General features: G+C 56.6%; 2 protein-coding genes across 3 annotated transcripts in view; one reads left to right on the plus strand and one right to left on the minus strand.

Annotated features, from left to right (window-relative positions):
* The window catches only part of RBFOX3 (RNA binding fox-1 homolog 3), a 103,175-nt gene that overhangs the window by 60,229 nt on the left and 16,817 nt on the right, over positions 1-26,129 (minus strand). The window contains exon 2 of one of the 2 annotated variants that reach the window (XM_030461727.1): positions 11,969-12,069. The exons of the other annotated variant lie outside the window; for it this stretch is intronic. The gene's annotated coding sequence lies outside the window, so the exon portion shown is untranslated. The remainder of the gene's footprint in view (positions 1-11,968; positions 12,070-26,129) is intronic. 2 annotated transcript variants of the gene reach the window in all.
* The window catches only part of ENPP7 (ectonucleotide pyrophosphatase/phosphodiesterase 7), a 94,198-nt gene that overhangs the window by 22,852 nt on the left and 45,217 nt on the right, over positions 1-26,129 (plus strand). The gene's annotated exons all lie outside the window — the stretch shown is intronic.

Consider the following 26,129-nt stretch of genomic DNA (forward strand, 5'->3'; position numbering starts at 1 on the left):
CACGTTAGAAGCAGAACCCACACACTCAAAATACCCCCCACCCCTCCTTGGGGGACTCTTATAAGTCTGCAGCCTTGGTCCTACCCCCCCTCATTGCTCCAACCACCCTCAGATGTGTCTGAGGAAGGAGAAACCATCTGCAGGTGTGGAGGGGAGCCCCATTGAAGGCAGCTGACAGCTTTCCCTGCCAGTACCCCACCACCACCCCAAGGCCCTCTGAAGGGGCATGCTGGGGACCTGGATGGAGACAATTCCCTCCAGGTGGTGTGGCTGTGAGGGGCTGGTCTGTGGAGAGTCACAGAATCACAGGAGAATTTGTGTTGGCAGGGATCATCCAGTCCAAATCCCCTGCTACAGGCAGGGACACTTTTCACTAGACCAGGTTGCTCCATCTCCTGCTGGAGCACCGAGGGCTCTGCCCTCTCCTGCTGGAGCACTCCTGACCCTCCTGCTGCCCGGGCCCAGTGCTTGCAGCCCCATGGAGTGGGGACCCCTGCTCCATGGCTGGCACTGCCAGCACTGGCATCCTGAGGCTCAGCAAAGCTCCTGCCAGGGAATGCTTGTGCACTTCACCACTGCTGAGAAGCTTCTGTGTTCCTGAAATATCATCTTCCCCTGGGCAGCTCCGTATGCAGGTCCCGGGACTTGCCAGAGCATTACACTGACATCTAGGTCAGAGTAAGGAACAGCTCAATGCCTCCAGGAAAATGGGTTCTCCTTTCACATCCCAGTGCCTCCTCCATACCCAGGCTTGGAGCAAGCACTGAGCAAGGGTGACCATGGAAAGCCTGGTGGGAAGCAGGCTCTGGAAGTGGAAAAGTGATTAAAAACAGAGAGAGACATGGTCTAGAGCTTAGCTGCCATTTCTGGAGTCCTCACAGCTCTTTATGGTCCCTGGAGCAGCAGCTCTGCAGGAAAAAGCACTGGCTGAATGTGAAATTCCAGGGAACCCAGGCTGGACACAGGCAGACCCCAGGACCTGGGCCAGGGCTGGCAAACCAATTCTCACCATATGGTGATGCCACGTCCAAGAACCAGCACTGAGCATGGAAGGGTCAGGTGGGGTGGGGAAGGAGACCCTGCCCTGTCATTGTGCCCCATTGTCACACTTCCCTCTGCAGCACCAGGGCACAGCAAGGCAGGACTTTGCCTGACCAAGTGTTGGGGTGGCTGCACAGCAGAAGCAGGGCACGATAGATCATAGGAATAAAACCAATCGGCAGAGCCTGGCTGTAAATCTCTGTGCTGATGGGGTTGGAGATGAGCTGGCTGGCTCTGGGGGGGTGGTGGGAGAGCATCAGAGAGCAGAGGGTGATAACAAGAACTTTGAGAGGTGCTGGATCCTGCATCCCAGCTGATGCTGAGGCCACACTGTCAGGGAGACAAAGTGGAACCGCTCAAGTGCATCACTGATTTTCAATAAAAGCAGGTGACACACTGGAAACCCAGCACTCTGCCCCATTTTCTCTTCACTGTGTCCCCATCTCCCCCTAGACCCACTTGCTCCATACCCTGGGGCTGGGATCTGGCCCAGCCCCTGCTCCCACAGGACCACTCGGTGCTGGGCTGGTTCTCCTCTGCTGATCCCGATGGATGGTTTCCAGGGCTTTGTATCACCCCCTCAGACCCAGAGGAGGCATTGCCCACAGTAGTGCTGACTGCTGGACAATGTCCCATGCTGTCCCTTTGCTGGAGGTGGGTACCCTGCTCTGCTGCAGTGACAGAACCACCCCAGCAAGGCCCCCACTGAACATGTGCACTGTCGGGGAGAACCGGGCAGTTTGGGGAAGCCCAGGCCGTGGGACAGGCAGAGGGATGGGTCAGGGGTGTGGGTGCAGGTGGGGGATAAGGGGCTGTGGGAAGGCAGGAGAGCTGGCAGGAGAGCTCAGCGTATGGCAGCACGGGCACCTCTCCCCTGGCGTGTCACCATGATTGAGTGCAGGATGCAGGCACCGTAATGGTTTCATCAACTTAGCAACTTTTTATGAGAAATTTGTTCCAATACCTTCCCTTTCCCTGGCTGCTGTCACCTTAACAGATGCCAGACCAGAAAGAATAATAATCCTGGTAGGAAACTTGGAACCACAGTAAGCAGCTTCCCAAGGAGGGGTGCAGGAGGTGGGAGAAAACATTTTTGCAGGTGCTCAGGACCACTCAGAGCTGCTCCTGTCTGGCACTGATGGTGTTGGGAGATTCACTTGTGGCCTCCTCCTCCTCCCGGCAGGAACCGCTGCGTGCAGATGTGCAGTAGTGCTGCCGAAAAGCAGATATGGACCAGAGCCCATCAACCTCATCCTCATCCATCCTGCCTCCACCTCAGCAAGCACCTAAAACGTGCCTCCTCCCTCCCAACACAAACCCTGTGCCTATTCCTCTTCCTGACACCTCTGGCTCTGCTCGGTCTTGGCTGGTGAAGCACCAACCTCCATCCCCCTCGGGCACCTGGCGATGCTCCCGAGGATCCTGCCACTCACTCCATCCTCCCACAACCTTCCCAATGAGGTCCTGCCCCACAGCACAGGAGAGGGCAGGCACAGCACAGGCGCTGCAGGACAGCAACGGTGGGGGCAGAGACCCCCAGGACATGCAGCCCCTTCCCAGGCGCAGGGGACCCATGGCACCCTTTGTCACCTCTAGTGATGATTGGTAAATTATTGCTGTGCCTGCAGCCCCCCAGCAGCCAGGGCTGGGTCTGCTGGCTTGAGGGTACAGCCGTGTGCTGCCCCAGCTGAGCAGAGTCGTGGTGATGCTTTATCCTGCATCTCTTCACTGTGGCATTTAGAGGACTTTTCCTCCTCTCGGGGAAATTAAAAACTAAGCAGCTTCATCAATCTAATGGAGGGGACAGGGATTCTTTCCTCAGTAGGTCCAGCTAAATGTTTGTCACTCAATAATAAACATGTGCAAACCATGGCCCCACCTTGCAGAAGAACCTGTCCTGAGCCAGGTCCACATGCTGCAGGGACTTCCTGGACCACTGTAGGGTTCTGCTCCCAGCACCAAGCAGAGCTGTCAGGGGAAATGGGACGGGCAGGAGAGGCAGCGATGGCAGCTTCCCCTGGGCACGGCAAGGCACCAGGAGCTGATCTGGGGATTCCCAAGGCTGTGAGTGCCAGACCTGCCCTCGTGCCTGCCTTCTCCTGCGAGGAGCTGCTGCTTTGATGTGAGTCATCGCTGGAAGACGAATTCTATTTAAAGGACGTTATTCGTAGAAAATTGAGATTTAATAACAGGGCATCAAATGAGGAGAAAATACCAAACTTCCAAGCAGCGCTAAATTTCCTTATGTTAATTTATACAGCATTCACTGCTTGAAGGAATAAAATTCACAGAGAGCTCCTCTCTCTGAGAAGGCAGTGAAGGGAGCCCTCTCCTGCTCCCTGCTCCTGTCACACTGGAGCATCTCCCAGCCTGAGGTGGGACTGGCCCCATGGCTACTGCCACTGCACGGCCAGGGAGCCACGGGCTCGGGCTCACGAGCTGCCCCACACCACTGCCACACTCCCAGGAGCCTCTGGGCTTGGTTCAGCCTGCTGGTGGGAGGGCGGGAGGAGACAGCACTGAGCTCGCTGTAAAAATAGATCAAACCCTCTGCTACGGAGCCATTTTATTAGAGCAGCACAAGCTGCCAGGCTGGGAACACCTATGCCAACACATGGGTAAGTTTTCCCAGATGAATCTGAAAAGTGAGTGAGGGGAAGAACAGCAAAGACAGCAAAGCAGACTGGTTTTCCAACCAAAAGAAAACAAGAAAAAACTGGGAGCGAAGCCCCTGGCCCTGGCCCCAGCCCACATGTGTGGGGCTGCACTGGTTGCAACCTGAGGGTTTGGCTTGTCCTAAACCTGCCCACCAGCCAGAGCACCCCCTGTGATGGCTGACAAACCTCTCCAGCCTGGCCCCCAAGTCAATCCATCACCTGATTTAATTGAGCCCACACACCCAGCACACAGCTCTGCCTCTGGGAGGGGGAAACAACTGGGCCTGGGTCCAGCTCTGGCAGAATTTTAAAAGTAATCAGTACCAGAGGTCACCTTTCTCTGGCTGCAGCCTGCTCTGCTCCTGCTGCCACCAATGCTGGATACATGGATGTGGCCAAAACACCAGAGCAGAGGTTGCAGGGCTGCTGCCCATCCCATCAGGGGTTCTTCGCAGCACAAAGAAACCCCAGACACTGAGCTGAGGGACCCATGTCTTCCCATGGGATGGGGATCCATGTCACTGCTACCCCAAGCCTGATGGAGCTTCCCTGAGTGCCAAGGAGAGGATTATTTCAGCCCAGCTCAGTGCTGGCAGCATCCAGCGCAGGCTCCCAGTATTCCCCTTTGTGCACACCACAATTGGCTCATGTTTTTAAAAGGAAAATTGGGAGCTGGAGGAAAGCAAAATAGAATACAGAAATGCCTCAGAACCAAACCTCAGAGAAAGTGTGGGAGCTTTCTGGAGAGGAGGAAAGCACTTACTATATAATTCAGTGTTTGTCATTTAATCACCGCCCCGCTCACTGCCTCCAGGAGTGGTCCGAGCTGGGAAACCCACGGCGGGGCTGGGGGGAAGTTTTGTTTCCACAGTGAGCAGGTTCCTGCCCCGGATGCCAAAATGCATCAGAAAACTCCCATCCCCTGGCCCAGTTTGCCAAGGAGAGGAGTTGAGCCCGCTCCTCTCCTCCGAAGCAGCTTACCAAGCAGCTGGCAGAAAGCCAGGGCCTTTTTAGAGAAATGTTAATGATGCCCAGGGAAGAGCTAATCATGTGTCATGGAAACAACTCTGTGCCAGTCACAGTGCTACAACGGCCCCAGCGCCATGCCAGGGGACACGGTGGCTGCAGGTGAGGGCACAACCCGGGCTGCTCTCCCTGGTGGCCTCGTGGCCACACTGTGGGTCAGCTGCTGGTGACCAGCCATGGTCCCTGTGCACAGACTCAGCACTGCAGCTCCCTGGATGGCTCCTGCTGGCAGTGGCTGATCCCTTCTGGCCCCACCAAACCAAAGGGAGAGCATCATCCACTGCCAGTGGATGGGGCAGCTGGCCCAGCCTGACACATCCAGGGACATGGCTGAGATTCCAGGAGCCTCCCAGCTCCCTCCCACAGCTGGGGGAGCTGCCACCCAAATATCACCCAAATTCCAGTATTGCAACAACCAGAACAGGGCACACCAACCTGTGCCATGGGAAACAGTCTTTGCAAAGCACATATTTGAGTTTTTCAGCATTTTTCATCAATTTGCCCCTTACTTTCTCCCCTCCCTGGCAGCCCAGCATCCCCAGGCACAGTGTGGGGCTTCCACCAACCATCCTCCTGCCACACCGAGGGCTGGCACAGGCACAACAGGAGGAACAGCTGCAGAAAACAACTGTGGCTCTGATGGCTGTGTGTTGAGTCAGTCTAAACAACATCAACAAACAAAAATCTACCTGTACTTCAGGGCAAGCTCCAAGAGTAAAGAGAAGAGGACCTGAGAGGCCACAGCCTTCAGCTGCGAGGCCAGCAGAGCTTTATTTAATGCAGGAGGAGTAAATAAAGTCCCCAGCAAGAGGAAGAAAGCTCCCAGAGAGCAGTTCCAGAAGGGAGGGCTGGTGATGAACAGAACAGGAGGAACAGAAACTGGAGCTGCAGGCTCCAGCACAGAAGCAAAACTCAAAGCATCCCATGAGATCAAACCAGAGGAAGGAAGAAACATCTACTTCAGAAACCCCCAACAATCAGCCCAATGCACAGCCCAACCTCAGTTTTTATCAGACCCATCAAGCTGCAAAGGGCAACAGCTCCAGAACCGAGCAGAACAGAGATGAGAAAGGATCTGAGGTCACGGAGGGACCCTCAGGCCCCACAACATGCAGAACAGGAGCTCAGTGAAAAACAAGGTGGAAATACAGGTGAGATGAAACATTGCCTTACCCAAGGCAGCTCAGGTAAATTGGTGTCTTCCTTCAGACCAGAGGAGTGGGAGGGCTTGGCCAGCAGCAACACCCCAAGGCACGGCACCAGCGAGCACCAGGGGAGGCATTTGCCATGCAGGGGGGGAGCAGCCTGAGCCTGGGGGGGTGGTCTGGAGACCCTGAGACCAGAGCAGCTGAAGAGCACAAAGTTCAAAATGCTGAATATCGGAGTGCATGAGAATTTCTGCTCTAACCCGGAAAAACACTCAGAGAAACATGGAGGTCCATTAGTCAGTCCTGAGCTGACTGTGAGTCACTGTCACCCGCATCTGTGACAACAGGAGCACACAGCAGAGTGTTTCCAGGCAGAGCCCGCCACGATGCTCTGCTTGGGCTGCATCCATCCCGATGGATAACTGTGGGTGACAGTGGCTGGGATGGAGGAGCAGGGGATGGAGAGCTGCTCTGGGGAGTGGACAGGAGGACAGAAGGACAGAGGAGCCCATCCTGCACAGCCCAGACAAGGCTTCTTCTCTAGGAATACACACAGAGAAGGTACGAAGGGGTAGAGGAGCTGCTCAAGCTAAATGACAGTGTTGGCATGTGTACAAATGGGTGTAAGAAGCTGCAAATAAAAGCGGGAAGAAAGGAAATTGGGAGTTTCCTGTGCACAGGGAGGCAGGGACAGGGACCATCCAGGCTGGGGACTGGGACAGTTCCAGCAACTGATAGGGTGCGGAAAGGGGCTGTGGCTTGGACCACTTGGTTCAAGGGTGTGGGCCCCATCCTAAACCACCCCCTTAAACCCTTTTTAAACTCTGTTTGGACATTCTACCATTTCCATTACCAGAGCTGAGCTGACAAGCGATGGCCCACAGCAGAGCAGTCATTTGTCCTGGCACAGTGACCACCACTGCAGGGAGCAGGCAGAGGACAGCAGGTTCCCCCACAGACATCCAGCACCACTGCCAGGGCAGAGCCCCTGCCCACCACAGCTCTGGAAAACTTCCATCCAGGTGCCTTGCTCCACACGCTGGCCAGATTGGATCCCTCACTCCGTGCAGAAATCTAGACTGCTAATCAGATGGAAAGTCTCCATCCCATAATAAACAGAGTGTACTATTTATAAACCTGAAAACATCTTTATTATTATTATTTTCCCTCAGAAAAAGAAAACCAACAAAAAAACAAAAAACAAAAAAACAAAACACCACCAAAAAGCCCCACACAAACCCTCGCACAATGCTGTTAAATACACACCCAGGACTCGCAGGTCTGCGGCGCTGGTACCGCTTCCCCAGGCAGTGCCCAGTGGAACAGATGGCAGCGTGGGCGTTAGGTACCAGCCTCCTGGCAATCTGAACATCTGTTACCGTTAGAAAATGCTAATTGCCATCAATCAGGACAGCACCTACCCACATTTACATGCAAGCACACACACAAAAAAAATTACGTCTAAATTTCTCCGAGTACAACACTTGCTGCATGTTAAGTAACCGGAGCTGCTCAGATGCTGCAGGGCAGCCCGGCACCGTGGCTGTGGGTGATGCTGCACAGCTCAGCACCCAGCAGCACCCAGGCAGCCTGTGCAGCCCTTGGGACACCAGCCCTGCCCATCCCGGGGTCCAAGGGGAAAAGGGATAGAGTCCAAGCTTCCAGATAGGGGGGGCAGGATGGGCAGGGTCCAACTGACCCCGGCTCTGCCCAGGTGAGCTCTGTCCACTGCCAATCCGCTGGGGCTGGGACCGTGACCCAAGCAGTGATGCCAGATCTGGCCCAGCACCACGCTGAGTTGCCCAGCCCCCCCTATGCCTGCTGAGAGGCTCAACAACCCCACCAGCATCCCAGGCACTTGCCAAGCAGCTCAGCCCAATCCAGCACGACCTGCCCCCCCCCCCCCCCCCCCCCCCCCCCAACAGTGCCCCCACACCCTCTCCCAGGGGGCTCAGCATCCCACAGCACTTGCAGGGCAGCCGTCAGGGGCTCCCCCCATGTGAGACCCAGCCATGTTGGCTGTGGGCATCTGGGAGATGGTGCTGGCTCTTCCCAAAGAACAAGAGAAGTGAAGAGGAGCTGGCTTGCTGCCAAGGTAAAGGAGACAGGGACAGGGGATGGAGGAGTGCCCAGGAGCACCAAAGAGCCCCACCAGCCCCACTGCCCTCTCCCTGGGGCCGAGGAGATCGGGGTGTCATGGTGCATGCCTCACCACCTTGAGCCAAGGGGCCTTGGCTCCATCCCCTGCTTCACCCCACATCCCTCCCCAGCCCTGGCTCCCTGACAAACTTCCCACTGGTATGAGCAGGTTGCAACACCACTGCTCATTCCCGTGGCTCCCACCATCCTTCAGCAGCTGAGAGAATGGCTCTGAGCTCCAAGGTCACTCAAAAACACCATCTGTCCAAGCACCACTCTGCACCCCAGGGACACCAGGAGAGATGTTATTCCAACACATCAAAGGCCACTGTGCTCCCCTTCACTGGCATCCCCCAGGGCTCGAGCAGCCACACAACAGCAAGTGGGGACCACTGCGTCCCCCCTGGAGACCCCAGTGCCTAAAGTGGGTGCAGTGATGGGGTGTGACCCACCTTGCATGGGGGGGGCAGCCACAGGAGAACCACCACAGCCCCCGGGTACTGCCTGCTCCGGGCCCCCTCCTCCCAGCATTACCTGGGGACTGTTTCTGGGGAGCTGAAGTCCCCTGTGCTCAGGCTCTGAAGTCACACTTGTCTCTGCTTGTGCTACTTCTCCTGCACTTCAGAGCATCACAACACAGGCACTATCTTTATCCAGACAGTTGTCCCCCACACGCTGGGTCCCAGATGTACTTTCATGCTAGGCACTTTCTCAGCCCCGTTTTCTCACCAGGAACGCTCAGTGTGGCGCGGGGGGGACTCTGACTCACACCCAGCCCAGCCAAGAAATAAATATTTAATTTGAGTTGATTTGCAAACTCAGTACTGGGGAGCACATCCCCATGCTTGGGCACTGAGGCCACCTCTGCCAAGGAGTAGGAGAAGCACCCAGCTGCTTCCCCTGGTAGCTGGCATCTTCGTGTCTATTTCCCACATTCACCCCCAAATCCCTATGGCTCTATCCTGGCTCCATGAGGCCCCTGGCAGTTGTGCTGATGGCAGAGATGGGCATCGCCCCCACACTGCAGTGGGGTCACCCACCAGCTGCCCACCCCTCAGTGGCACCAGGACCCCACACCAGCCCTGGTCCCACAGCAAGCCCTGCTGTGCTACAAGATCCTTTCCATATGGGAGCAGCCACCGGAGCTGCCAGCTCCCAGCTCCAGCACTTGCTGCTACATCTGGAAACTCTTCTCACCCTTAATTGTTCTTAATGCTTTAACACGCGGAGTGACTAATAAGACACTAATTGGACAGTGATAGCAGCGAGAGCCGGAGTGGGGCTCACGGCTGGCAGTGCCCTCTGTGCTGAGCCCCTCCACTGCCAGTGAGCTGCCAGGGTCATAAATCACTGCAAACCCCAGAGCTTCTCCTTCCCAGCGTGGTGGGAAACCGCTCCCAGCAGCAGGAGAGCAAAGAGCTGTGGATCCGAGCTTGGTCTCCTGCTCCTTGGGAGGAACAGCTGAGGGGCATCCCCCCACCCCAGGGGGATTTATGGCAGCAGATGCAGAGCACAGGAGCGTTTGGGAGTCCCCCACATTCCGCAGAGCTGACAGTGATGGCCCCCCCACTGCGGGGGCTGCCCGGTCCTGGGGAGCTCCCGTGGGGCTGCCAGCCCTGCCTGCACCTCTGCCGGCAGCACTGCGCTGGCTGGAGCTGCTCAGCAGCAGGAAATAGGCACAAATCTTGTTACACACTGGCTAAGCCTCCCTGGGCATGTTTTCTATAAATCTCTTGGAATTTATTATATGATAACTAGCCTGGAAAAGCTAAATTAAATCCACAGCCAAGAAACTGACTTTCAAGTGTGACCTAATTTACTTGCTCAGAGGGAGAGAGGGAGGGAGCAGGGATCCCAGTGCCAGTCATCCCTGAGATGACCTCCCCATGCAACTGTACCCCCCCTGTCCTCCCCCTCACCGTGACTTTGGGGATGGAGCTGCACAGCCTTTCATGTCTGAGCAGATCTAGCACTCCCACACTCTGGAACAAAAGCACCTCGAGGGCTCCCCTGTCAGATGTTTCTCCATTGCTCATCTTCAAGCCCTCCTTCAAGGAGTGCTCTCCTCCTGGGGGGGGGGGAGCTGCAGCAGATTTGGGGATGTTGGACAGCAGTGTCCATACTGTCTGAATGAGCCTTGTGTGTGGCCTCAGCACCTTTGTTTGCATGTCATGGTCAGCAACCCACAGCCTCCATGCCAGGCTCCAGTGATGGAGACAGCTCTTGGGTAGGGAGGTTTAAAGGCAGAGGAGACAATCTGAATGTTGAAGAGGCTTGATGGCCTGAACATGAGCAAACCCACCTCTCCCTGGGCACCCCGGGCAGGTGCACCAGCCCAGCCACATGAAGTGTGTTTCCCTGGGATGGGCATCTCCATCACAGCTGGGGTGACAACCCTGCCCCTGCAGAAAGCAGCACAGCCCCAGAGCACTGAAAGGTCCCTGAGGGAACTACCAGTGCTCCCACTCAGGACAGGATGCAGGGAACAGACCGGCTCCCACACATCACAGCACTGTGAGGCACAGCACCCCTCTTACCCTGCCCGGCAGAGGCCAGGCAGGACCGTGCCCCCCCTGCCCACCCGCTGGGCTCATGCCCCTTGGCAGAAGCACAGTGCAGGCAGCACCATCTGGGCCCACAGCAAGGGTGAGGTGGGCAGAGGGGGCCCGTGGTGCTCTGGCAGCCCCAGGGGGGGCTCGGGGCTGGCACACGGGCGCGGGCTGTTGTTCGGGAACGGAGTGCACCAGCAGCGCGGCGTGTGGGCAGCTTGCATAATGGTGCCAGCCCACACTACGCCTGCTCCTTCCCAGCATGATCAGCCCCTTGCTTTCATGAGCAATAACATCCACCCAAAGTTTTCTAAAAGACAAAAAAAAAAAAAAAAAAAAAAAAAAAAAAAAAAAAAAAGCTTCAAGGTGATCCACAGAGCTCAGCCGCCTTTGCTGCCTTCAAACTGATTAATGCAGCAGGGGAATCCATCTGCACAGCCTCTTCACTGAGCCGAGGCTTCGCTAATCCCCCGCTCAGGACGACCTCTGCCCCAGCTGAGGGACAGCGATTCGCGAGCCCTGCTCCCGAGGTGACTGTCCCCGAGCTGGCACTTGGGACTGGAGCTCAGCAAAGGAGCTGGCGTGTGGCAGACGGTGCCGCGTGACCTGTCCCCGAGCAGTGCCTGTCCCCGGACATCGTGTCAGAGGCACGGCTGTGACAGCAGTGCTGTGACAGCGCTGCCGCAGCCCCTCCGAGAGCCGACTGCACCCGTGGGTGTTGGTGGTGCCAGGAGGAAATGGGGACGATGGCTCGTCTGGAGGAGAAAGTCATGCTGCCTTTGCTGGGTGTCACTGGTGCAAGCTCCCGGTGCCGGCTGGTGTCAGCACCAGGCAGGATTTCGGTCCCTGTAACGCGACCTGACGGGGATGGGTTCAACCCAGACCAACGGGAGCTGCGCACACAGCTGTGGTGGGGTCTTGCAGCACAGTTTGTGCCCAGAGCTGGGTCTTGTCAGGTCCAGTTGTGCTGTGAGCACAGGGCTGTGTGTGCACCGTGCTCGCACGCAGCCCATGTTGGGCAACCACCGAGCTCCCGCATGCTCTGGGAGCTCCCCACTCCTGTGGTGAGCAGGGGGGAGACGGCTGGAGCGATCCCCGTGGAGCAGGACCAGACTCCTTCACCCCAGTCCCATGAGGACTTGAGCAGTTGTGGATTCTCCCCACGATGACCCCTTTGCTAGGTCCCCTCATGCATAACCTGGACACCAGACTCCTGTGCCAACACGGGGTGGAGGCAAAGGATCTGCTCCCAGTGCTGGTGCAAAGCTCACAGGGGGCTGAACAGCAGGCAGCTGCCTGGAGCCCGTGGAAAGCATCATCATCATCCTCTATCAAAAAAACATCCCCATGTCTGTCCCCCCCCTTTGCCCCCCATCCACACACAGGCTGCTTGGTTGTAGTGACATACCTGGGGGCCAGAAGCAGGTACCCGGTGCTGTGGTCACTCACGCTCACCCCTTGGAGCCACCAGGAAAAGCTGTTGGGGTCTCACAGCAGCAGCTCCTCAGCCTGAAAGAGAGAGAAGAGGCTCCAGTCCCATCCCTGTGTGGGCACTGCTGCCAAGAACGGAGGAGGATGGCAAAGCCGGGCGCCTCAGAGCACCACAGCTCCCAGGGACCTGTGTGCTGCTTGTGCCACTCTAATCAGTGCAATTCTCTCTCAGCTGGAGAGAAGCTCTGGAGCATGGCCTGTCCATCCAACATGCACACAGGCAGCCTGGCAGGACCCTGACCCCAGCACAGCCCCCCTTGGGAGCCAGGCTTGGCTGCAAGAGGAGCATGGCAGGCCCCCAGTTCTAGGGTCCCCAGCATCCCCATCTTTGTATAGATGCAGGATGCTGAAGCTGGTCCTTCCTCATCAGGGAGCAGGAGCTCTCAGTGGAGCACACAGGAGGGAGATAAGGGTAAAATACCCCTCGACCCACCTGTGTCCCCCTGAAGGCTCCTTGAAGGCAGCCTGCAATCCCACAGCAGATCTGGTTTGGTTTTCCCTCAACCCAGGTTGAATAGAACATAATTTAACTGCTTGTCCCCCATTGTAATGGGACTTTTTTTTTTGCCTGCTCCCCCCTCAGGCAGCCCATCCATCACAGCTCTGAGGGGCAACATCCACCCCATGACCTCCATGAGTTACGATGCCTGTGCTGCGCGGCGGGATGGGCTCAGCACGGCGGCTCCACGCCGGGAGCTGAGATTTATCCCCTCGGTGGAATAGGGGGCAGAGGCCGGGAGATAAGTCACAGCAAAGCTGCAGGAGCGTCTCTCAAGGTCCCCCAAGGTTGGCTCATTAAAAACCAAGGAGAAGAGAAAAGGAAAAAAAAAAAAAAAAAAAAGAAAAAAGAATGCCTGCAGTGTTGTGGCTCATGAATCCCCCTCCTACCTTCAAACCAGCCAAAACCAAGAGAAAAGGAGCCGGGAGTCCCAGGTGGGGTCTGCACCAAGCTGCTGGCTGGGGCTGTGCAAAGCCCCCAGTATCCCTCAAACACCATCCCAGGAGAGTCCCAATGAAAGAAGTAGCCTGGTCCCACCATGCCAATGCCAACTCCCAGTGTTGTGGCAGCCCTGTTGAAGGGGCTGGGGAGCCAGCAAGCAGCTGATGAACAGCTCCCAGAGGGGCTGGGATGATGGCCAGGGGAAAGCACGGAGGAAGATGGGAAGAGGGGTCCCAAACACTTCTGAGAACTGCCTCTGCAGCTCCCTGGCCTCCGAGGGCAGGAGATACCCAGGGTGTTGAGTGGGCCTGCTGCTGCAGCTGTCCCCATAGCACAGAAAGCAGCTCCGAGTTCAGCCGTGGGCCTCTGCCACGGGACCCTAGCACACAGACACCCAGCAGGGAGCAGGCACCACCCCCGCCACCAAATCCATCATTTGGGGAGAGACCACAGAAACCCTCTGAAGAATGGTGAGCAGCACAGGAACTCCCCAGCCTCCCCAGGCTTGCTGGAATTCCCCTTCTGCCTCATTAGTCCTGCTCATTAGACTCTGTTCCTGATTAGCACACAGAGCTGGAGCACAGCTCAGTACCACTCTACAGTCCCCAGTCCCCTGCAGTGTCACTCTGTCACTGCCAGATCCCTGTAACCCCCCAGCCCAAGGGCCCCCTTACTGTCCCCCCATCCCGAGGGCAGCTGCCGGCACAGCCCCGCTCCTCTCTGCCACGGGTTCTTTCTGTGTCATCAGGAGCCTGGAACTGCGAGTTCAGGGGGACTCGGCTGTCCCACCTCCTGGCGGCCTTTTCATCACATACATGTCTCCCCTTTGCTCCCACCAGCTGAAGCACCCTTGGGAACACCCCAGGTTCCCCTCCAAACATCTTATTTCCAACACAAACTCATTCAGCCAAAGCTTCCACTTCAGGGCATCCCTAAAACCGGCCCCCCTAATCCCCCCGGTCCCGTGCCCATGCAGCAGGCACAGAACACCATAAACACAGGGAAAACCCAGCGGTGTCCCTACATCATCCCCTTCCGTTTTTAAAAGCAAACCTCTGCGTGTGCGGGGACTGGGCTGGTGTGGGATCGGCGTGCCCGGCAGCAGCCAGCCCTGCTCCTGCAGCATCTCCCCCCCCGCACCCCTCCCGCAAACAGCCCAACCCCTGGGGGCGGGAAAGCGGATTGCGATCCCACAGGGCAGCTCCCGCAGGAGCCACTGGGCTTTTACTGCACAATAAATAAATAAATAAATAAATCGCGATTACATCTACAAGCCAACCCCTGGAAGGCTGAAAGGTTTTATCAAAGCCAGCAGCACCCCTGGGAGGAGACAGAGAGATAAGGGCAGCTGCCCGCAGTATCTGCAATGCCAAGGCCATCCCAGCGGCTGCTAGGGGGGGTAGGATTTGGGTTGTGCTCACTCATTTTCGGGAGGCTGAGCCTGGGGATGCTCCCAGGAGGATGCTCAGCCCCAGCCCAGGGCGCTCTGTCGGATGGCAGTGGGGTGATGGAGAAACTCCCCGGCTCGGGGCAGTGCCGGAGGGGACGGGCAGGGGTGGGGGGCCTGTGAGGGTGAATCCCCGCAGTGATTATCCCCTTGGCTGAGGAGCAGGAACTCAGCAGAAAACGCAGTGAAGCAGCACTGGCAGCCTGTGCAGCCCGAGATACGGCTCCGTCTCCAGCCGTGATCAGGAGCTATTTCCCACTTATCTGTGCCCAGGACGGTATCTGCGCAGCCGAACACAGCGCTGGGTAATGGGATTTTGATGCCGAACAGAACTTGTTCAGTTTTTTTCTCTGAGTCTCACTTACGTCACGCCTGGAGGTATCCACGGCCATAGAGGTGACACAGAGGAAGGCTAAAGAGTTTCAACTCCTGCGCTGAGGGAGCAGCCTCACCTTTAGCTGCAAAACAGCAGAATTAAAGCAATCTAATATGAGCTGCCTGCTTCATGCCCCCACTCCAGTGCAGTCCTGGGAAGAAGAGGGAGAACAGCAGGTCCCTTCCGCAGCATCCCCACCCTCCCCACACACCCTGGCACAGTCCCCACTCCCAGACCCCCATGGGTGCGGGCAGAGCCCTCTGGCCCCTGGGGGCTGCAGCCAGCCTGGCTGGGGGAAGCCAGCGCCCCACGGTGTCACCCAGCCCCGGGCTCTACTGTCACCTGCATCCTGCGCCACAGGGACCACCCACATGCAGCAGCAGCAGCAGCCTGACTTTGGTGATAGAGCCACCCCCGCAGCTGCATCAGGGAAAGGGGAGGAAGGCTTGTCACCTCCCTGCCACCCTCCTCCTCGTCTGAGCGCGAGGAAGGTCCCACGCGCCCCCGCTGCCGGGAAAGTCTCTGCCTGCCACAGCCAAAACCGAAGGGACGGGAACCACCTCCGCCAGGCGCGGGTGACACCTCACCCGTGGGAACACTACTGGCACAGTGGCAGGGCTGTCACCACCCGCCACGGCACAAACGGGGCGAAGGGTGCTGCAGAAAATACCAGACTCCCAGCACCTGCAAGAGGCAGCAGGGAGAGGGAAATCTGGCCAAGGCCAGGCAGGCCAAGGTGCTCCCATGGGGTGCCTGGTGCTCACACCATGCACTGCAGTCACCAAAGAGCCCTGAATCTGCCAGCCAGTGCAGGCTGCATGAGCTGGAAGGAAAAGGCTCATGAGGAGGAGGCAACGTGAGGTGTTTGGGGAGCAGGATGTGTCCCACACTCAGCATCGACATTTTTCTAACACAGCTCCACATCCTCAGCTAGTGGAGAGCCCCGCTGTAGTCCAGGAGCTTTGCTGTTAGATAAAAGAGCTGGGAAAGTGAAAGCCAGGAGGAGAAAGAGAAACCATCTTGTACAAAAGGATGGAAAACCCTGAGGAGCACTGCTGGAGCCGTGGGGCAGGGGATGGAGGGGACCAAGGCACGACCCCCCCAGGCTTCACTGCTCTGCTGACCTCCTGCAATTGTGTTTCCACCAAGCCCTCTGGCAGAGGCAGATGTCCCAAAGTCCTGTTACCCTGACGGTGACAGCCAGCAGCAAACCTACACTCTGGGGCAGGTGACAGCCCAGCCCCGCTCCTGCTCGCCCCAGGAGCGCCTGCAGGGAGGGACAGGGTGTCAGGACGGCGGCTGCAGCCTGTTTTCTCCACAAGTGCATTAAGCATTCTGCACAGCACTTTTGTTGTAAATCACTTCCTATTCAGGCTCACTGCTGAGGGTCTCTGAAGGTCGATTTTCCATGGTTATGACAACAAAAACTAAAATTGGGTCAAACCTGAAAGGTATTATCTTCCTCCAAGCTGCTAAATGCACAATAGTAATGAGGTTGGTTAAGCAATTCACCCACAGCCTGCATTATTTGCTCTGAAGATGTATTAACCAGTTAAATGAGCGTGATAAGGCAGCTCTGCTTATTTCTCCCACCAGATGCACAGAAGATCTGAGGTTCCGGGTCTCCATATCCCAGCTAATAACCGAGACCACAGACTCGCCGACAAAGGCAGCCGGCACCGCGCCGCTCCGGGCCGGGCTCTGCCCAGCCTGACCCGCCAGAACACAAAGGGAACTTTAAAGGCATCCAGCGGCTGGAAACCATTTGAAAAAATAATTATCCTTCCTTCCCCCCCTTTCTCTTTCTTCTTCTTAAACGCTCTCCCCCATCCAACCTCCTGATGAAAGCGAACGAGCCCACTGCTCGCCCTGGCAGAGGCAAGTTCACCAGCAGCCAGTCTCCAGGACTGGGGTTTATTCCCAGTAAATGCTCACAGCCAACCCAGAGGCTCAGTGGCTTCTCCTGCTGCTGCTGGGGCATGGGAGCAGGGGTCAAAACCCACCCACCCAGCAGCTGGTACCTAATGAGTGCTGGGAACCATTCATGTCCATGCCAATGTCATTCCCACTGTGGTGGGTGAGGGGCAGCCAGGCAGGGGCTGTCCCAGGGCACCTGCCCCAGGAGCCTTCACCCCAGGAGAACGTTTGTTTTTGTGGGATTTCTGCTGTTTTTCCAAAAACAAACACCCATTAATGTAAATATAACTGATGTAAACAAGCGTGACCCTAAAATCCATGTGCAGCTGGATGTAAGGGGGAGAAGGAGGGAGGGAGGAGAAACACTTTAATTAGTCCCTAAGATGAACGAGATGGAAAAACTCAAACTGCAGGGCAAGCATCTGGTCCCACTGCAGACAGGGACTGCCCTGGGCACAAGGTTGTGTTCTGCAGCTCCCACACTGGCTGCCCCACAGCACCAGCACACCTGGGGCAGAACCACACCACATCCATGCCTGGGGAGATGGCAGAACTGCCAGTCCCAGGCACTGCAGCCCTAAAGCCCCAAGCTGGGTACATCACAGTCCTGCCCTGCTCTGCCCCAGTTCCAGGATACTTGGACAACATCTCAGCTCTCTTGCCCATCTCCAGGAAGGGCTGAGCAGCCCTCCTGAAGCTGGGTACCCACAGCCCTTGGTCCCATGGTCCTGCTGGCACAATTGGGAAGCAGGCACAGGAGCCACGGTGCCATTTGTGAAGCACACGGAGGAAGCACAGAGAAAGCCTCTCCTGGTGATCCAGCTGGTGCTTTGCCAGGAGGAAGTAGCTGCATGGAGAAATGCCAGCACTTTCCAGCATGAAAGGATGAAGGTATTCCTGGAGTGGGATTTGTGTCAACAGAAGATTGGGGACCAGCACTAAGACCTCCACCAGCCACCTCCCAAGTGACAGAAATACATCTGTGGAATGGTACCTGGGAACAAGGTGGAGATAGACCATGGAGCTCCAGGAGAAGGGCTGGTTTGTGAAGCTGGTGAGGTCAATCTGAGAGGCAAGAGCAGTTCTGCACAGCAGCCACCCACACCAGGAGCTCTTCCAGGCACTTCCAGACCTCCACCACAAGCCGCTGGTGCACCAGGCAGCTCATCAGGATCATCAGGTTTGAAGCCAAACACAGAGAAAACGGGATAAACCAGAAAGACAAATTTGGTGCTCCTCTCTTAGAAAGTCTGCACAGGATATCCTGCTGAGAGCAGAGCAGGGAGGTAGAAGGCACCATAAGGCCACAACACCACTGCACAGAGGAGCTAAGATTTGAGCAAGAGGAGACCCTGCTGCCTCTGCTGGCCTCTGGACTGGTATCACCATGGGGGAGCTGTGGGCAGCACCAGGCTCCCTCACTGCCCACCACAGCACCAGCCCAGGGGGACAAGGAGAAGGAAGAGGGAACCAACAGGGAAGCAAGGACCTGAGCCAGCCCCCAGTACTGCAGGTCAGAGCAGCCTGATAATCCCCACAATCGTTCCCAATTCCAGCAGCCTGCCCATTGGCAGAGCCCTGCCTGACCCTGCCTGCACACACCCACTGGGCTCCCAAGGTGGCACTACCAGTGGATGTGTTCATCAGATCCGTCCTGCTCCTCCTCCTCTCCCTAAAAATCTTAAGCCCTGTCCCACACCTGTGGCAGCCCAGGACAGGGCTCCAGTCTCACAACTCCAGGCCAGCCAGATCCTGAGGTACCATCTTCGATCCCAAACCTGGAGAGCAAATACATGACATGGCTACTCCCAGAGCAACACCAACCACCCGCCCTGCTCTGCCATGAGCTGCAGCAGCTTTCTGGGTTCACCCTCCAGCTGCAACCCTGATGCAGCACGATCAGCCCCACCAGCACAAGGCAGGTGCATCACATTCATGCTGTGGAGGCTCCTTGGTGGTGAAGGCTCCGGGACAGGTGGGTGAGATGATGGAAGCCCCCAGGACCCAGCCAAGTACTCCACACCTCACCAACCCTCCCAGCTGCCACACAGCTCCTGGCGCTGCCTCTGGAGCTGCTGCTGCAGCGCACGCGTCCTCCCCCCTGCCCTTTCCAACACCACCAGCGAGGGGAGGGAGTTAGAAATGCCAGGAGAAGCATTTCTCCTTTTGAGAAGCTGGATCATCTGAAGACTGGCAACAGCCCAGAGTGAGACAAGCCCCAGATTTATGACCCAAGTGGACAAAGAGACAGAAGAGCTTTAGTGAACCTGGTTAAGACCCCATGGGAAAGCAACAGTGAGAGATTAGAGTGACCCAGCAACGCCCACCACTGCGTGGGAATCACCAAAGTGACACAAGAAAGGAGCCCAAGGACTCCCAGGACCCACGGAGGGGGCTGCTGAGGGCCTGGGGCCAACAGGACTCACACCAGGACACTGGAAGCCTGCTTGGGGACCAGGCAGATGCTGGGATGGCAAAGCATCACTGCTGGAGCACCTCGCACTGCCTGCAGCATTGATCCAGCCTCCCCCTCCTCCTCCTGGGTTTCTTCCTCTCCTTCCCCTCTTTGTCATTCCTCTCAGCTCACGCCTCTTCTCTGCTCTCAGCAGTAATCCAGACCCTGACACCCCAGCAACTGCTCAGTGCTCCCCAGCTGCTGCTGACCAGGGTTTTAATGGGGCTGATCCCCACCTCCGCAGCTGCCAGCGCAGCTCTTCCCCCTCTCCCTCCTCTGCACCTACCGAGGCTCTGCAGGGATGATCCAGGAGCACCCCCCACCTCCACGCCAGGATCTGCTCTCGCCTCACACCTGGGCTCTCAGCTGACCCAGAGACCCCTCAGGAGCCCCGGGACCACCAGGGCTTCCAGCGCTCCAGGGCCACCGGGGCTTCCCAGCACCAGTGAGCGCAGCCAAGGGCAGAGATGCAGCAGAGCTGAAGGGGCTGCAGGCTGACAGCTCACTGTGTGGTCCTCAGGGATGCAGAAGGGACAACTTGGTGTCAGACTGACACTTCCCAGAGCGTGGTGGCACAGGGCTCTGTCTCGGAGATGGGCAGCACCCTGGTCTCCCACTGCCCACACACTGCCCCCAAGGGAGGAGGGGAGCAAGGACAGCAGAAGGCCACGGTGACAGCAGGAGATGAGCACAGGACACGGGGGGAGGTTGGATGCTCAGCCTGGAGGAGGCGCTGGGACACCGGGGGGGCTACGGGGAGGACAGAGCTAGAGCAGCAGCAGGGAGGGCAGTGGGTCTCCTTCTGCAATCTCCTGTTTCCCCATTGAATCCTGCCAGCCCCATCAGCAAAGCAATCATGGAGGCAAGGAGCTGTTCCAGAGCCTAACCCCTAGCAGCCACCATCCAGGGAAGGCAAAGCCAAGGCCGTGCCAACTGCTGGCACACAGCAGCAGCCGGTGCCCTGCCCAGCACCACCGCAACCCCAGCTGCGGGGAGGAGAAACCCGCGACCAAGGCACCAGGTCTCGCCCCGCGGCCGCCAGCCCGGTCCGACACCTGGCTGCCAGGCTGCAGGTCCCTGCCTCCCGTCCTTTAATTAACATTCCACATGTAAAGTTGGGATTGTAATTACTGGAACTGATTAACAGGCCGAAGGTATCCCGTCTCCGAGGGAGCAGATTAGCAGAGGCTCTCCGGAGCTCCTGTTCTCACCTCGGCACTGTCAGCGCATTTTAAGCAGGGGCCCGATGCCCCCGCAGCCGCAGAATAATGGCCAGGACGTGTGGTGGCTCCATCCCTGCTGCTCTTCCCACACTCCCACCTCCGCAGGACCAGGAGGGGACCGGGACCTCCTCTGCCCGCGCAAAGAGCTCACGCCTTCCCCACGAAACGCTCTCCTTATCGAGTTACTAAAAAAAATTAAGTGGCCAGAGTATTGTTCCCTTGCCCTGGCTACTTGTCACCTGAGGATGCATGTCACCAGCCTGCTCCCACCCCGGGGGTCTGCAGAGCTGTGGGACCACCACTTTTGGGATGTGAAAAGGTAGAAGATCATCCCACCTGCCCAGCTCACCCCTTTCTCTGGACCTTGCCTGGCAGCACCGTGATCCACCTGGGCTGTGCCAAGGGCAGCCGCCAGCCCACCGCAGCTCCAGTAATTACAAGCAGATAAGGCTATCAGCTGTAATTAACCACCATCCACAGGCAGGCCATGCGGCTACAGAGACTTTCTTTGCCTTCTTTTCCCCAAGACTGCAAAATAAATTATCCTGCAAAGTTAGCAGAGGCTGAGCTATGGAAACAATTAAACAAAAATTAAATCTAATTCATTTATACTCTGAGCACAAAGTGGATAATGTGGGGGTTTTCTTCTCTCTCCTCTCTTTGCCTTGGTGTTACAGAGGACTATTATGGGAAATTAATCACAGGGAAAAGCAATGAACGTGATCTATTGCTCTTTAAAAGTGCACTGTAGTGATTATATAAAAATCTATTAGAGAGGCCAGGAAATAGAAGAGTGACACCATTTCAAAGGAAAAAGGAGACAGGGCTGGTGGCAAAGAGACTGATTCTCCAACAGACAGATCCGTGACAGGGTGATGAGCAGGAGGAGGTCAGGCCCCAGTGCAGACCATGGCCAGCCCCAGGGATCACTTTGGGGGACACAGTCAGAGCCCAGGGCTGCACTGGATCCATCACCCAACCACACTGCTCTTCTGCCCCTTCTGCCACCCCACGCAGCCACAGCATCACATCACCCCCACCTAGCTCAGGGGGACCCTAGCACTGCCCCCGCCTGAGGGGTCCCCACAAAAGTGACCCCCATCATTAATGATGATTGCAAGAGCAGAGCCTCATTGCACCAGCAGTAAAGATGGCGAGACCCTGCCCTGCAGCCCCCAGCCCCTGCTCTGCTGTTTAACAGCTGCGATAAAACCTTCGCCCAGGCAGATTCCACCATAAATCCCACTCGCAGCAGGGCCAGCCCCGGGCCAGCCCGGTGCTTTAATGACACCATCAATCCCCAAGGAACCCGAAGAGGAGTGAAGGATGTGGAATGCAGCTGAGCCCCCTGATCCCATGGTGAGGGGCTGACCCTGAGCCCCTCAGGGAGCCAACGGGGGGGCTGGGTCCACAGTGACCTGGGACGGGACTGGGCACCTCTCCAAGGGGCCCCAGTGGGTGCTGAGGCTGCGGTGAAGCTGTAATGAGCTGATCACCTCTGGGTGCACAATGGGCAACCCAGCACCAACAGAGAATCCCCAGGGTCATCACCCCTGAACCAGCACTCACGAACTCTTCACTTCCACAATAACGCAGGCAAAAGCCTTTATGCCAATTTATCAGAGAACCACAGAATCACAGAACGTCAGGTTGGAAGGGAGCTCAAGGAAATTCAGCAACACAGTCTCTCCTCCCCACCAGGCGGACGATAAGTCAAACACACTGCTCTCCCTCCAATGCATCTTTTCAATGATTTGGAAAAAAAAATAGTGAGAAGGAAAAAAAAAACCTCAACACAAAAAAAACAACCAAACCCTTTGATCTCAGCAGCCCATTTGTTTAGCCCATGCCAGGATTTAATTGAGAAGGGGTGTCCTTGAATAAATATGGAGATGCCCTCGCTCCCTGGGATGTCTGCTGTGAGTTGAGGTTTTCTGCTCATCCAGGGATATTCTGGGACAATGCAGTCCCAGGGATTCTGCTGCATGTTGCCCATCCAGCTCCTGCCCTTCTTGTCACCAGGAACCCTGGCAGTGAGCAGGCCTGAGGGATGGGTGGTCCCACGGCTGGGGACACTGCTGTCCCCAAACCTGGCATGGGGGGTAGCTGGGGAGCCAGCTCCCCGCCAAGCCTGCAGGGACATGCAGATGCTGGGACAGCCACACACCTGGTGGGGACAGGGACCTGGTTTTCCTTGGCACTAGTAAAGGTGTTGCAGGTGGGACGCAGCATCCAGAGAAGCCAAGTTACAGCACAACAGAAGGTGAAGTGCAGGCTGTCCCCAAAAGCTGGCATTTGTGCCGAGGGTGGCAGGACTGTCCCCTGGCAAACACCTGCCAGGCTTGGCAAGAGCAGAGGAGCCCCTGCTCCCCCTTCTCCTGGGGGCTGGATGAAAGGGAAGGGGGAGCAGGGCCAGAGGTTGTCCTCAGGGTCACTGGGCAGAAGTGATTCCCAGGGAAGGGAATTAATGGTGACAAAGGGGAGCTCCAGGAGAGGAGATGGAATTCCCAGCTCATTAAAACACTGGCATCCTTCAGCCCATGGCAACAGCAGCTTCTCATCTCTTCATCTGTTAAAGTCCTTGTCCTCCCCCTCCCCAGGAGACCTGCACTCAGCTCTGCATCCAGCCCACAGCCAGCCCACCATCACGCCACCATCATTCCGATGTCATTCCACCATCATTCCACTAGCTCATCCCACTGACACTTCATTAGCCCATCCACCCCATCCCCACTACTGGCACATGCTGGCACAGTGCTGTGGGGTGCCATGATGGGGGACACTGGGTCCCCCACAGGGTGCTGGGGCAGTGGCTGTGCCTGCAGAACACAGGGGGCTGAGCCATCCCTGGCCTCCACTGGCTGAGCTGTGGCTACCAGCGAGCTGATTAAAGCAATTAGGATTTTAAATAGCAACATCAGAGTGGCTCATCAGCAGTGGAGAGGCAGGCAAAGGACGAGTCTGAGGAGCCTATTTAGGGATGGCAGTTGGCTGAGGATTCTAAGTGAGGCCTCGAGGCTCTCTTGACACACAAGGACTCCAGCTGCCTAGTGCAGGGGGGGTCCTGGGGACCCCACAGATCCCACAACATCCCTAGCATCCACCCAGGGGGTGCCATGGGGACAGCCCTATGTCCACGGCCAGCTCTGTCCCCTGTGTCACAGCCCAGTGGGGGACAACACCCTGAGCATCCAATGCTTCCCTGGCAGGGATGTGGCACACCAAGGAGCACCCAGCTGCCCACTCCTCCCTTTCCTGAAGCTTGTTGTTTATTCTCTCTAATAAAGGCTCTGGGAAGAGAACGTGGCAGGAATTCAGCAGTGCTCCTCAGGAGGCAGCTCTGCACACCAGTAACCAAAAAGTACCTTTTGTGACAGATAAAGCTCAACAACACTCCCAGTTGCCTTCCTGGGCTCCCAGTTGTCTCTGCCAGAGTTTTGAGGCAGCCTGGTGGGAAATGGGTGATTTCAGCACACGCAGATCTCCAGTCACCAAGGAACCTGGACACAAATACAGATGCAGGAACTGCACAAACAGCCACAAAATGCTCAGTACCCTTCCCTCTGCTCTCCCATTCCCTGTGCTCATGTTTGCTCCTGGATGACTCTGGGGTAATGGGAGCATCAGGGATGCCTGCAAGGAGCTTCCCATCGTACCCGATGGGCAGTGCTGCCCAGGACTGGGCTGCTGCTCCAGACTCCCCAGCCCACACCAACCCAACTGCTTCCAGATGGGGGAAAAAAAGGAAAAAAGAAAAGGGCAGGAGAGGGGAGGGCAGGAGCTGCAGCCTGAGCACAAGCCACTTCTCGACTTTCTTGCAAGCTCCAAGATGCTGTAGGAGGGTACTGGCACAGGCATATTACATTTATTTATAGGCATTTCTGTGGCACTCAATTAAACGCTGTGGTGGAGATATTGCAGCATGAAGAGTATTTAGAGCTGTTTGACACCTCTTAGTCGGCAAAAGCCCATCTGATTCCTGCAGGGAATTGGGAAAGTGTACATAGCAAGGGCAAGAGCAAGGAAGAGCTGCCCTTCCCAACCCCATCCCCACCTGTAAAGAGAGATGGAATCGCTGCACTCCTGGCAGTACATCATGAGCCTCACAGGATGCTCTGCTGCTCTTAGGTCAGTAGGGGAGGGACAACTGTCCTGCAGGACAAATGTCCCCATCCTGCCCAGCTCCCCATGGCAGGACAGACAGCCCCCAGCAGACAGCTCCTGCCCGTCCTGATCCCCAGCATCCCCTGGTTCTTCCCATACCCTATCAAGGGCTGGAACCTGCCCACAGAAGGACATGGAAATTCCCAATGGAATTTCCCTTTCACAGCCTTCCCCAGGTTTCTATTAACGGCTCTGCAAAACCTCACTGCAACCTGTCAGGATGGAGAAGGGCTGAGCCAGTAAATCTCCAGATCCCAGGCAAGCCATCGGGGGAGAGAGTTCAAAGGAAAGGCTGACAAGAGCACGCCAAGGTGAGCTCTAATTGCACCACTGAAAATTCACCAGCGGCATTTTCACCCTCTGATCTCTTCACTCCCCTCTCCCTGCAGTGCCCATCCTGCCCCACGCAGCTCCCAGGCGTGGGGACAAGACGTGTGACAGCCTGGCCAGCCTCAGGTGACAGTGGAAGTGCGTGGGGCCAGACCACAGATGAGGGGCAATAACCCAGCCCCTATGATGCCCTCAATGGGGTTGCTGCCATCCCCAAGAAGCCCTTTCCCACAGGCTCTCCCCTGGCATCCCTCCAGGATCAGGAACCCCCAGCCCACCAGCAGAGGGGATGTGGCTCCACCCAAGCACGTTCAGGAGCCCACTGTGGCCACAAGCACCACACCAGGGCAGGCCAGGGGGCAGTGGGTGCAGGGGCTGGCACACGGGGCTGCTCCTCTGCACCCTGGCTCGTGTCACGTGCAAATGGATGCAATTAAGTTGATACTGCAGCGGGGCTGTAATTGCTGTTTCCTTAGCTTGGCAACCCGACCCCGGAAACCCCCATTATACTAATCACTGTCAAACGAACACAATCGCAGAACACATAAAAACCTGGTGTACTTCATGGTGAAATATAACACCGCAGAAGGCTGAGCCGTGCTATAAATCTGCTCAGCACTTAACGCTGCCTGCTAAATGGCCCCGCTTAATTATAGCTCTATAAACATGACTTTATAGCAATATCAATACAGTCAAAAATCAATCCAACTGATGGACAAATGGACAGACACACATCCTGCTGCCCCGGGGCCGGGACCCTGACACTCCCCTGGCTCCCTGGTGAGCCAGGCTTGGCCAGGACACCTATGGATGTGCTGCTCCCAGGGGACTCGCACCCACCCTGGGCACCCCATGGCTCTGCTGGACACCCTTCCCAAGCTGCCTTCACCCAGTGCTGCTGCCAGAGCTGCAGACACGGCATTAGCATTACAACCCACACTGATCTTTGTCAATTATGCTACAGTATTTGAGCTCTAACCAGCTTTAAATTGAATCAGGACGAAATCATCAGTATAAAAAGAGCCCGCACCAGCCTTTCAATTCCAGCACTGGGAAAAAAAAAGTTATACATCTCATAATGGCCTTCTACCCCATAATGAACAGGAAAAATAAATTAGATTCCCAGCTAAGGGTATATTTATACAATTTCATTATGTGCCCATGAGCAAGTCTGGTTTTCACCAAGATAAAAATGAGCTCTCAGCTATGCTTGTACTAAATAAATG

The sequence above is a fragment of the Calypte anna genome, chromosome 18 (assembly GCF_003957555.1).
Source record: "Calypte anna isolate BGI_N300 chromosome 18, bCalAnn1_v1.p, whole genome shotgun sequence".
NCBI lineage: Eukaryota > Metazoa > Chordata > Aves > Apodiformes > Trochilidae > Calypte > Calypte anna.